The 13,362-nt window shown below is 40.4% G+C and overlaps 2 long non-coding RNA genes across 4 annotated transcripts in view; one reads left to right on the forward strand and one right to left on the reverse strand.

Annotated features, from left to right (window-relative positions):
- Positions 1 to 10,151: 10,151 nt before the first annotated feature.
- LOC310760155 lies at positions 10,152 to 11,687 on the reverse strand. Its single transcript, XR_014546809.1, has 2 exons — positions 11,560 to 11,687; positions 10,152 to 10,823 (listed from the first exon to the last, which is right to left on the reverse strand). It is a non-coding gene; the product is annotated as an uncharacterized lncRNA (long non-coding RNA).
- The window catches only part of LOC310760154, a 43,210-nt gene continuing 40,584 nt past the window's right edge, over positions 10,737 to 13,362 (forward strand). For all 3 annotated transcript variants that reach the window (XR_014546806.1, XR_014546807.1, XR_014546808.1), the window contains exons 1-2: positions 10,737 to 10,858; positions 11,621 to 11,688. This is a non-coding gene — a long non-coding RNA (uncharacterized lncRNA). The remainder of the gene's footprint in view (positions 10,859 to 11,620; positions 11,689 to 13,362) is intronic.

Genomic DNA, 13,362 nt, shown 5'->3' on the forward strand with positions numbered 1-13,362 from the left:
AAGTGCTATAATAATATAGCATTACTATATATTACATAGTGTATGGTCTCAAATGCAGCAGTCCAGAGATCCACCCAGGGTGGAGAATGTGAAACAGATACATTTTCAAGGGAAAGAATGCATGTTGGTGACCTGACGTTTATCAGTGACCCAAACTCTGAAAACCAAATCCTTCCTATCATGTCATCGAATTAGATGGATGGCTTCGTATTTATGGACTGTGAGTGATTTCTGTTGAGATATAAAGGAGATTGTGGGACAGCTTTATTTTGTCTTAGGGTTAGAAGTTAATTACATACCATATATATATATATATATACACACATACACATATCTTGTACGTCTTCTTTCTTTCTTTCTTTCTTTCTTTCTTTCTTTCTTTCTCTGAACTTTAGAGCCCTGGTGACAGTAGAAAAGCAAGTCATATTTGTTCAGAAAAGGGGAATGGTGGGGAATAAGTTGGGTTTGTTACTGACTCTTAATTTTCTCTTCTTTCTTTTGACTAACAGCAGGCAAAACATTAACATGTTACAGGCCAGACTAAAAATATAAGATTAATTGAGAGTGTAGCCAAGCCACTGAATGGCAGGAAGACACTAAGGGTTATTTGCAGCAGTTGCTTAAAAGCATGGAATTCCCTTGTCTGTGGCAGTTATCAAAGTCCAAGCCTGAGTATTTTTTGGCTAATACCTTGTATGGTCTTTTTTCTAATGACTATGGGAAAAGCAGAGGAGGAGGAAGAGTGTTTGGAAATGCAATTGAAATAATTGGCCTGAACATCCCATCCTCTCTGTCTCTTGCTAAAAGGTTAAAAAGGTCCACTACTGGTCTCTGCAAAATCCTGAAGCGAGCTGTTTTTTGTTGGAACCAGCCCTAAATACAACAGTGTGACCTGAGGAAGTTTGATTTGAGAAAAATCCATGTTTCCCCCCAGACCCTAATGTCAGAGTGCATGGAATTTGGTTTGCACAAAGGAAAACTTGTTATGTCAGAACTATTATGTGAAAAAATATGCTTCATTTGCTTGATCATTTCATGAAATATGGAAATGTTCCCTGGGTGATTCTGCAAAACAGTATAGCAGATGTTGAAGTCATGATTACTAAGTGTCCTGTGCTCTTGTACATTCAGAAACAGCTGCCATACCTGCTCATATTAGACAGATGCAAGAAAAGCTATCCACCTAGCATAAAAACACTGCATGTTGACATATGGCCTGATCCTATGCAGTGCCACTCTGTGAAATAAGCACATAGGCTGAAACATGGAGGATTTCATGGCGGACATTACAGTGTTGCAAGGCAATGGCGGATGTTACTTTGGCCTGTTCTGGTTCTGAACATGAGCCACAGAGCAGCGGGGGGGGGGGGGGCACCGCAGCACCACGGACAGCTCCTAATGAACAACTTGATCTGACATCATCTGGGACCAGGCTGAAGCCTTTTATGCATCGACATCTGAAACCCATTCTCAGGCTCTGCCCCCTTCCTTGAAAAGCGGCAGTCCTTCAAGGGGCAGGCTTCTATCCTGGAGCCCAACACCCCATTGTCCTTCTAGGTGTTTGTGCCAGGCACATTGTCTACCTTGTCCTCTACCTCTATAGAGTGTGATGTCCTTGGCATCTCACCAACGTGGTTTCAGGGACTGCACTCTCTCATCCAGGTTCAGGAGTGGTGTGGGATGGTTCCCCAGGCTTGCCCTAGCCAATGTGATGTTCAGTGTCAGGGACTAAACAAATGGTAGCTGCAAGTCACCCTAGAAATGGGGACCCAAGGTGTTACATTCATGGCACAATATTAACCTTATCTACTCAGAAGTATGCCCTAGCTACTAGTCAATTCAGTGGGGCTTTCTTCCTGGTAAGTACAGCCTGGATGGCAGCCTTAGTTCCAAATGATTTCTGTACCTAAGAATACTTGAATCCTGACTCTCCATGACACGTCCATCAATGAAAAGGAGTGTGCTTTTATGTTTCAAAATAATGGTGGGAATAAATGGGGCTTATGTCCTCTTATTTTACTTTTGCATAATCCCCTTTGCTATGCCCTGCTCACAGAGTTTGCTTCAAGTCTTCAGACTATTTATATAAGCACCTTGTTAAAACATGATAAAGTTGGCTCCCAGTCAGCCATTTCTGAACAATTTGTTTTCAATTGGTTATGATGACAGGGAAATCAAAATATTTCCTGACCAGGAGGGTGGTTAGTTTATCATACCACCAAAACATTACATTTCAAAGTAAGATCAACTGCATTCCTAATTAATCTGAATGCCCTTTCCTCAAACAGTCTGCAGTGTTGTTTGCTCTGTGGTTTAAGGAAGCTGGCAACTGGGTCATTATTGGATTACCCTCTTACGTTCACTTTTAATTAACATTTGGAGGAAATCTGATAACAGTAGAAGAAAAAGCTGCCATTATATGAGCCACTGAAATGCTTAGTTTCTTATCTATAATAGCTGTGTTTGGGTCTCTGTGTATGTGTGTATATATATATATATATATATATATATATATATATATATATATATTCCAGATTCCCCCCACTATGGTAAAATAGGGGAAAAGGGAATTTGTCCTTTGATTAAACGTAGGCTGTTTCATTGCCGACAAAAACATTGTTTTGTGATTTATTTTTTTTAAAGTATCTAATTTATATTCATTCACAGTATTTTACAGCCCATTCAAAAGCAAAGAAAAATAATGAAATATGAAAGCTTGTGCTAAGTGAACCACTTTGCCTCTAAGGTAACTTAGCCTGCTATGGAAGTACTTGAAGGACTGAGGGTAACACTATTCAGTTTTTGAAGGCCAGATTTTTTTAATTGTTAAAAATAAAATAGACTATCACGGCGTGAGCCCTTTGTGCAACATAAGGAAAGGTTCAGCGGATATGAAACTTGATCAGAGATGCAATTGAAGGTCTCATGTGCCTATGGATGTATAATGCTATGCTATGCTATAGCACATAGAGCTCTGGGACATTGTGTTACAGAATCACATAGCAGCCTGCAGACTTGTACCACTTGATTGCAGCCTTTGGCCACAAACCAGATTGGAGCATATGTGCAGAGTCCTTTTATGTATGTCCTCCTCAACAGCTAGCCCCACTTCCACTAGGGTAGTTGCATGGGTCAAATCTGGCCATTTGAGAGGTACTCCTTTCCACTGTTGTTGTTGTTTAGTCGTTTAGTCGTGTCCGACTCTTCGTGACCCCATGGACCAGAGCACGCCAGGCACTCCTATCTTCCACTGCCTCCCGCAGTTTGGTCAGACTCATGTTTGTGGCTTCGAGAACCCTGTCCAACCATCTCATCCTCTGTCGTCCCCTTCTGTTTGTGCCCTCAATCTTTCCCAACATCAGGGTCTTTTCCAGGGAGTCTTCTCTTCTCATGATGTGGCCAAAGTATTAGAGCCTCAGCTTCATGCATGAGTCTGACCAAACTGCGGGAGGCAGTGGAAGACAGGAGTGCCTGGCGTGCTCTGGTCCATGGGGTCACGAAGAGTCGGACACGACTAAATGACTAAACAACAACAACAACAACAAACAAGATCCTGTGACTGGATCTCCAAACATGACATCTTCTCACTGCCAAAAATGGGGAGAGGAGTGAGACCCTGCCAGCCAGTTTGTTACCAGGCCATGTAATAAATCAGTGTTTTAGTGTGGCAGCGCCTGCACTCTTGACACCAGGCAGGAGGAGTCTCTGCTGTACTTTCTTCAGGGCCTGCTTAAAACATTTTTGTTTAGGCAAGTCTATCCAGACGCCTAGATATGGGTGTGTTTTAATCTCTTTTTAGTCTGCTGTTGATTTTAATTACCGTATCTACACGAATGTAAGGCACATATGTTGGGTAAATTGCTTTGTGAAAATTAGGGTGCACATTAGAGCTGATGGTGCATTTACATTCGCCAGCAAATACTTATTTGGTTTCAAGGTTTTGAAAATTGAGGTGCTCATTAGATTGGATGGGACATTAGATTCACGTAAATACGGTAAGCTTTGTTTATAATTACTTGCTTTTAACTGTTTTTATTGATAATTTTAGTATTTCTTGTAAACTACTTAGAGGTTTTCTTGTAGTCAAGTGGTATATGAATATTGTTAAATAAGTGAATTAAGAAGAGAATGGCTGAAATCAAAACAGGTGGGGTTTTTTATATTAAAGAAACACTTGTCCTGGTAGACTTTGAAGACGCAGTATCACTGTAGAGAGGGACCCCTGCTCCCATGGACAGAAGGAGTGTGAGGGGCAACATCCAAGGCATATTCTTCTGCCACCCAGCTCTCTTGGCATATTGGCTGCTCATTTGTATATGAGTTGTATCTTTTTTGATCTGAGCAGGATACTGTTTGTCATGTCCTGATTTGCCAGGTGCCATCCCAAGGCAAAGTGAATCGCGAAAAATTCAACACGGGATGAATAAAGCCTTTTGTTTCCTCAAAGGATTTTCAAAAAGTGACCTTTACTCTCAGATGTGGACAGCTCTTGTCATTTCAATTCCAGCAATTATGTTAATGTGCCAAGGGAAGCTGAGTCTCAATGTGAAACAAACATTCTCCAGTACACATGAATAGCCTGTTAAGTCACACTTCCGTTCCACCACCGGTGACTCAAACAGAACACACAATATTGCATATTTGTAATTGTCTAAGTGAAACGAGATTGTGGGCATCCTCTTCAGTGAAATCCATCAAACATTTATTGTTGCAATAAAACAGAGAGCAGGAGAGAGAGAGAGAGAGAGAGAGAGAGAGAGAGAGAGGAAGAAGGGATTAATGGCCCATATGCACCAACAAATTCTTCCTCTCCTGAATTCTTAATCTATGTTATACTGCACATGTTTATGTCATATTAATGTCACTGTGTCTTGTCAACTTCATAATGCACACGGCTGCAGCATTATGCTGGTTCTCTGTTCACCATGCATGGTTTTGCATGAATTGTCCACACACATGAGAAATAGCCACCATTTTGTATATTACTGTAGAAAATCTCAGTATGGGTTCAGAAGTGAGGTGCAGTACTTCAGTTTCTCCCCAAGGCAAATGAATCAGATAACCTGTTTGCTACGAAGGAGTAAAAGGCCATTGGCTATCCAAATGTCTATAAAACAGTCTGAGAGATGTTCATTAGATCTTTTACAATATCATGCAGGAAGTAGATACACCTTCTGGACAGCAGAGTGCTGCTTCTGTGCCCCCAGAAAGGGATGCCCTGCTTGGCAGTGCCATCACCCTATGAAGTCTGAGGAACAGCAGCACACTTTCTCTAATCAGATTAATTTCCTCGCTTTGTAGTGCCTTTTGTTTTGTTAAAGCAAAGTAACATTGCTTTTTAAAAACACATATGAAGTTTTCAACTACAGTCATGCCTTGGATCTCAAACGCCTTGGCTCCCAAACAAATCAGCTCCTGAATGATCAAAACCTGGAAGTGAGTGTTCCAGTTTCCGAACGATTTTCAGAAGCCAAATGTCTGGTGTGGCTTCCGCGGCTTCTGATTGGCTGAAGGATGCTCCAGCAGCCAATTGGAAGCTGCTCCTTGGTTTTCGAACAGTTCCGGGAGTCGAACGGACTCTCAGAATGCATTCTGTTTGAGAACCAAGGTACCACTGTATTTTAAAAATCTTCCCTTGCTATGTTTTAACAACAACAACAACAAAACATCCTGAGCTCTGCAGACAGGATTTGAGACAGCTTCACTTCTTGGAAAGTCCATTGGGCTAGAGAAACACAGAGATACAGGAAAGGTAGACCTGTGTTGGTACAGAATCAATAGAGCAACAGAGTGACACAAAGCTTTTGTGGACCCATGATCTAACTTGAGGAGCGGGGGAGATTCTTGCATTTGGAATTGGCAGAAGGGAAAGCACACTGAAGTGTCCCAATTTGCCTTAGTATTTGGCTCCCACAAAAAGCCAATGCACGCCCCATGTAATTATTAGTATAAATAAATGAATCCACATGCTTTTAGGTGTCCATTTGAAAAAAGAAAAAAACAATTATGTGTACGCCTTAAAAAGTAATAATATGCGAAGCGATTTTCAGTGCACCAGTGCAGACTTTAAAGACTGCATCTGTTCAAAGGACCCAGAAATGTGCATCCAACAAATCATTAAAATGCAATGAGTATTAAATCTCTTTGGAGAGAAAGTGACAGAGCTTTCCCATTTGGAGATCTTCCTGGGAGGCAATATAATTTCCCCATTCCTTTTGAAATGGGAGAAAGGTTCCTTTCTGGGCCCTGGTATGATCTTCCTTCATCTCCAAATGCCTGGTGTGATTGGAAAAAAGTGTAAAGCATGCATAACTTTCAAATGATGCATATGAATGAAGTGCTAAAGCAGGCTTCTGCTTTACTCTGGCTACTCATTCCCTAACAGGTGCCAAAAAGAGCTGGGGAGCTCATATTTGAGTAAGCTGGAAAAAAAAAATCTCATCCAAGACAAGTAGACCTCACTTTGTATTTATTATTTCCCTACGCTAGTCCACCTCTTTAGTCAACATGTAATAGCCAAGTCTAACAGTCTGCATTTTGACATATTTACAGAGAAGATTGGCAGCCAAATCAACCTTGCTATCTCCCCATCCCAAGATGGAATGACAAAAAGCTCACCGAATAGAGGCATTTAGTTTTATCTGGGAATGGAGAAGGCCAGGATCTTAAATGTTTTGCAAATATAGTCAGCTCCGGTTTATAAGTAATTCCCGACAAGCAAGCAACACATAATTTGCCTGAATTATGTCCTTGTATATGGTGGGTGACTAAACTAAATTCTCACATAAATCTATGCTGTCTTTTCTAAAACCTTTTCAGTAAATGCAATGTCCTTGCTAGGAGTGGCCAAATCCATCAAAGCTGAGCCCAAAATCCATGTAGTTTTTATTAGCAGGCTTCCGAGCAGTTTTATGTCCCATGTATTTCAATGGGAAAGACTTCAGCACATCCTTAACTCTCCTGTTGAAATTAATGGGGCTTAGAAGTGTGCAGCTCGTGGCCTATGTGGTCACAGGCCAAAGAAGGACAGCGCCTGCCATTCATCTCCCTCCCTCTGCTGGCACCGTTCCCACCTTCAACCACACTTGCTGTTGCCACTTCTTGCTCTCTGCCTCCAGCCAGGCCTCTGATACACTCACTACAGGGATTACATCTGGTCACTGAAAGCCAACAGGAAATTTATTAGCACTGCCAGGAAGTCTGCTGGCTGGCCCGAAAATGATTTGTTTTCAGAAATTCTACAAAATGTTCCTTTTGTAACTTTTTTTTTTGCTGTTGAATATTCTTCAGATATTGTTTCTGTGCCCAGATAGTCGCTGACATATTGCTTCACTGTCCCTAGGTAGAAATAAGCTTCAGAGAGAGTGTGTGCTTATCTAGACTGGGTTCCTTTCAGCAAGAAGGGTCACTGGAGAGCTACAGCAGTTTTTCATGCTTGGATTTACTGTATTCAAAAATATGGAAGGTGAGCATGGCAGAGGCACATAACACTCCTGTCTGCAGCAAATCCTGCCAAAATCAGACCCCCCCAAATCAGAAGTCCTTTCCCAAGCTCTAAGCTGGCCCTCTGCTCTGTCTTTAATAATAATAATAATAATAATAATAATAATAATAATAATAATAATAATTTATTATTTATAGCCTGCCCATCTGGCTGGGCTTCCCCAGCCACTCTGAGTGGCTTCCAACAAAATATTAAATACCATAATACATCAAACATTAAAAGCTTCCCTGAACAGGGCTGCCTTCCACACTACAAAATTCACACATGCAGCGCCACACACTTTTTTTCTGGAGTAGGAAAAACACACTACAAAATTCAGAGAGGTTTGAATTTCAAAGGATTGGGGCACTTTTTCAGGAAGGGTGAATTTGGCAAATCTGCATAAAAATACAAACCAAATTAATTCTCCTGCCATCCCTATGCCTTCAGCAAAAAAAGAAGAAGAAAAAGGGGTCTGGCCTTTCACAGGTGTTTCATTTCCTGGCCATTGCCTGTAATGTGCATGGAAAACTACCTTGTCCGATATACTCTCTTGGCCAAACTTCCAAACTTTTAAAAGTCTGGTGGCCTGAAAGTTCTTTCTTATTTACAGCTGCAGGGCAGAATGAAGCGTAAACATTTTAAAACAATAACTTAAAGAAGCATTATTTAAATTGAGCATATTTCCTTAGCTTCAGCATCGCCTAGCTAATGTTGTTTAAGAACTCCTTAAGGTTTAATTTCTTCTGCAACATGCTTTCCTTTTCCATCTCACTGTTCATCATGGGTCAAAGTCTAAGTGCACATTTCAGCTGGACTGCACAGTTTAGGTGAAGCCTTCCCTTCATGCCATCTCTGGCAATTTCCAGGTGCTCTGGCGGGCTCTGATGTGGCTCTGTTTGGAGCTGAAGGCTTGTGGCTTTGGGCATCTTGATGACAACACCTCTAAGCATTAGACTGCCAAATGCTCAGACCGAAGGACAGAAATTGGAACATGCTGGTTTTTTTATTGCATGCTTCCTCTCAGCAATCAGTATTCTCAATTTTGGATGACAGGATTTTGGTTGACCCAATCAAGTTGATATTATATTCCTATTATTATTATTATTATTATTATTATTATTATTATTAAATTTTGTATACTGCCCTATACCTACAGGTCTCAGGATGATTCACAGGACAAAAATCACAATACAAAATCACAAAATACATAATAAAAGCAAAAGCAAAAACGAAAACAACACAGTAAACCCCACCAAACACATTTTAAAAGGGCATTGAATCGAAAATACATCTGTTTTATTTATTTATTTATTTATTTTTAGGTTAATCCTCTTGTCTGTCACTATCTTCTCTTTCTTCTGTTGCACTTGCATTGGGTGCAATGTTAGTCACATTCAAAGTTTACCCACTGAAATTAATGGCTATAACTAACTAAGATCCATTAATTTCAATGGGTCTACTTCTGAGTAGAAGCTAATTGGAGTCAACCCGTTGTGAGTCTAAGAGGTACTGAAATGGAAGGACTGAGCTCCATAATTAGAGCTGTGTGACAATTAATTTGAACATTTTAGGAAGTCCCACCAACCCTATGCAAACTGGCAGGAAGTGACATGTACACCCCTCCTAACAGTGACTGGCCCAACTGGCTGGCAGTGCTTCGAGTCATGTCAAAAACCACTTTGGCTGTACCCTAAATCTGTAGTCAATGGGAACAGATCTACCGGCTTTCGATTACAATGGTGCTGGAAATGAACAGGTAGCTCTACCCAGTATTAAAAATGACCTGTGAAAACCGGTTTGCCTATATTACTGCATAATCTCCCCTAATCTCCACTTGAAGAAAGGAAAAAGAACACATCAGCAAACAGTATAATACAATTCTAAATGATTAATTTCTGATTCTGAGCTGCAACAGGAAGGAAGTTGAAGAGGACAAGGACTGTGGCTGTGTGTATGTGGGTGGACAAATATTATCTAGCACCTGCTCATGGGATGACCTTGCAGTCAAACAGCATTACTCCTTGCTGTCCTGATTATAATATGGTTTGAAAAAATAACAGTAGTGTTGGAGGGTCATCTTTGCTAGTAGAATGAATAATGGTCGGCTTCAGCTGTACACCTGCAGCTGGTCATTTCCTTTCAAATGTCAGAGTTCCTCTTCTTTCATGGGTGTCATAATGTGAAAGGTTGCAACAGCAGTGCTTTAACATATTGCAGTGCTTTGTAATGGACATTAGACTGACATTGTTTCCCCCCTCCAAATATTATAAATAATCAAATGCCAGAATCATTCATTTTTATAGATGCAATGTCATTTTTTAAATGATTGGCATGACGTAGGTTTTCTGGAATTATCCTTTGGGGCAGATCATGCAAAGTCATTAAAACTGGCTGTGCGTACAACTCCTTGGCCTTACTCGGTACTCTGCTAAAAGATCACACTAATTAATGGATCCCCCTAAGCCATTTGGTTACTGTATTCTGGCAGACATGTGTATGAAAGCGCACAGACCAACAGAAGCCTAGGCAGGCAAAGTGTTTAATTAAACACTTCATTGCAGGGATCACCAAACTATTTAGGCCTGTGGATGTTTTTGGATTTTTGAGGAAGTGCTGCTGGTCACTTCTATTCCTCATAGAGAGACATAAAGAGTGCACGCACAGATTCAACTTTTCTAAAGGACCTTTACCAAAAGTGGTTATAGTAGAATTAATCAAAGTCTTGAAAAGCACATAGAGCTGGAAGAGGAAATAGTAATCCAAGTTACAGATACATTCTTGTGGCTGTTATTACTACTACTACCCCAATCACTCCTACCACTACTGTTATATTTATTTAATAAATTAATATAAATATGTTATGTTGGTTACATCTTCTAAAACACATCATCATCATTATCATCATCATCATGCCTTTCCCACAGATAAAACAGAACACGCTAAAAACATAGAAAAGGTGTAATTAAACACTAATAGAATTAAAATAGTATAAAAAATCCATTAAACACAGGCAAAGCAAGCCCTTCAACCACCTTTGGCAGACTTATGGAAGCTCAGGCCTATTAAAACACAAATAGTGTAATATTAATTGGAGTGTGATGGACGGACCTTGGGTCTGCCTCCTGAAGACCTAGAAGCGATCAGACCCAGGTGGTGTGTCATCCATTTTGGAGGCACTTAAAAGTTAGAGCCTGACAGTTAAACTGTCAGATGGAGCTTAGAAAGTGCCTAGGCAGGGCTTAGGCAGGGCAAACCAGATGACTAGCCTGAGGGGAAAGTAAAGACCCTAGAAGGGACTGGGAGTGCTTTACTGACTTAGCAGAACAAAACAGCCATTCTAGGAGGCAACAGTTTATTCAAAAGCAGGTTAAAGTGAGAGATTTAAGTAAAGTTTTTAATTATCTCTGTGAAAAGTTTTGACTGAAACACAATGTTGTTCCTTATCAGAGTCATCATTAAGCTGGAACCCTCAATGAGTGTGTTTAGATACCTCTCAAGTGTTACTGACAACGAAATGTCTAAATCTTAAAATGCCCAAATCCAGTCATGTTAACTAGCTCCCTCCTTTCTTGAGGGAGGTTGCCACATGGAGTTCAGATAGCACTAGGCAAAGCACAAAATTTGAAGTAACAGCGCTTACAAATGTAACTTTGGTTACTACAGAATTCCCCAATCACGCAATACATAAATTGTGTGATTAGCTATCATGTGGTGCAAAGGTGGGTAGCCTCAGGCCCATTATTGGTATCAAATGTGGCCCCCGGCACATCTCTTTGGCCCTCAGGACTCTTCCCAGGCCATTCCCATCTCTAGGCCATTTTCCTCACCAGCACTGCATACCCTTCTTGAGTGCTTTTCTGTGGTAGGACTGTGTCCTTGAACTGCGACCATTTTAGTTATTTATTTCATAACATCTATACGCCGCTTGATTGTCAAAGAACCTCAAGGCCTCTTGCTTGCTTTGGAAGACGTTCTTAGAGGGTGTGTGCGTGCGTGTAGAAACCTCTGACTTTGTGTGACCAGAATATAGCCTGCTGCACAGAACTAAGAATCACGTTCATTGCTATGCCAACTTTTGCCTTTGACTCCGCCCACCACAGCCATGTGACCCTTGAAAGTTTTTTCCCCACACAGGAGCGTGGTCCTTGGGAACTTGTGAGAGTCAGAAGGTGTGAGTCATTTGTGCTGTGGCATATGGAGAGGTGAGTTTTAAGGCCAGTGTCTTGGTAACTCCTCCATCCCTGTATGTCAATTAGCATTAGGGTGGGGTGGGGGCTTCTATTGGTGGAGGAGGCACTAACAGGAACTGCATGCTCCTCTTCTGTCTGGAACGAGTTGCTGCAAATTCAGATGGGGCACAAGCTTCTGTCCTTTCTCTTTTGCTTTTTAAAATTATTATTATAGAAAGCTATCTGTGGTATTACAGCTTAATGTGCTTGACCACACATTTCTTCCTTATCTCTGTCATTCTCTGACTCATCTCACATATATAGATGGTTTTGTGTTGAATAGCAAAATATTTCAAGGAAGGGGGCTAAAATGTTTAAAATAACTTTCTGTCTGTTTCCCTCATACACACACACACAAAGTATGCTCCTTTTTTAGCCAGCCTTTATATGATTTGCCATTGACTAGATCTTCCCAATTTCCATTTCCATTTCTCCATCAAACATTCATGATGAAAAATTGCTTCCTACTGAGTATCCATTAGTTACTGACGCTGAGGCTAATAAGCAAACTGTGAGTGCACTAGATAGCAAATTGAAATGAGTCACAAAATACACTTAGCATGCCTTTCCTGTTGGTGGTGGTGCGTCATTGGTAGAATGCTTGTTCCTTAACAACACGCATATAAAGATCAGCAACATGGCCTTTTAAAAAAAAGCACACACACAACGCACAATGGTCAACAGAACCTCCATTAACAAGGCTAACTGATTTGTTTATTCTCAAATGAATAATCTCAGTACAGGATGAACCATATCAGACATTACTTTTTACCTAAGATGTTTTCAAGGTCTGCCTACAAATATACAGTAGTTGTGTGAATGCAATGGGTATCATAAAGTTATGGTCACCTGGGAATAAGAATTCATTGTAGTTCTCTGCTGAATGCAGTCCAGACCTACAGTGCTAGCTTTGTTTTTTATGCAATAGCCTTTAGGTTATAATCCTGGGCACACTATGAGAAGCAAGACTGAATGCATAGTGGATCAATAAAAATGGAGAATGAGGTGAAAAACCAACTTAATATTTAAGACTAGGGATGGGGAAGAAATTTGACTTGGTTCACATTTAAAGGGGAAGCTATGCACCTAATTCATAATTTCCATTACAATGCAAGGACTGAAACACAATTATTGATTGAACTTGAGAGTTCTATGAAGTTTGCAATGCAATTCAGCAAAGTAATAAGTACAAAAATGCAGAATAAAACACACACAAAATCTGAAAGTAACTTAGAACAATGTGTTGTATTGTGGAGAAATTGGCTTGCTCAAAATAAAAATAAAAATGGGTATATTGGGCAGAATTGCATGCAAAAGTGTACATTAGAAGAAAATCCACGCAAAAATGCTGGTTAAGTTTCATGATACTTAAAAAATAAAATAAAATGCAAACTCATGTGGAAATGTGAAGAACTGAACTTCTCCACTGGAAAAATGAGAAATAGAGAGGTAGAAAAATTGTCCTATTTGCCAATCCCTACTTTGGGTAAATGTGTTGCAGACTTGGCTGTCATTTATTACTTGGAAACTTAGTGATGGTTGGAGTCATTTAACCCTAAACATCCCCATCCTAAACACATTTGTCCAGATGTTTGTGGTATTCCCACTGTCACTGAACAGATGATTGTCAAGAAGGAAAAGGGGATT

This window comes from Podarcis filfolensis, assembly GCF_964270895.1.
Source record: "Podarcis filfolensis genome assembly, chromosome: 3".
NCBI classification, from domain to species: domain Eukaryota; kingdom Metazoa; phylum Chordata; class Lepidosauria; order Squamata; family Lacertidae; genus Podarcis; species Podarcis filfolensis.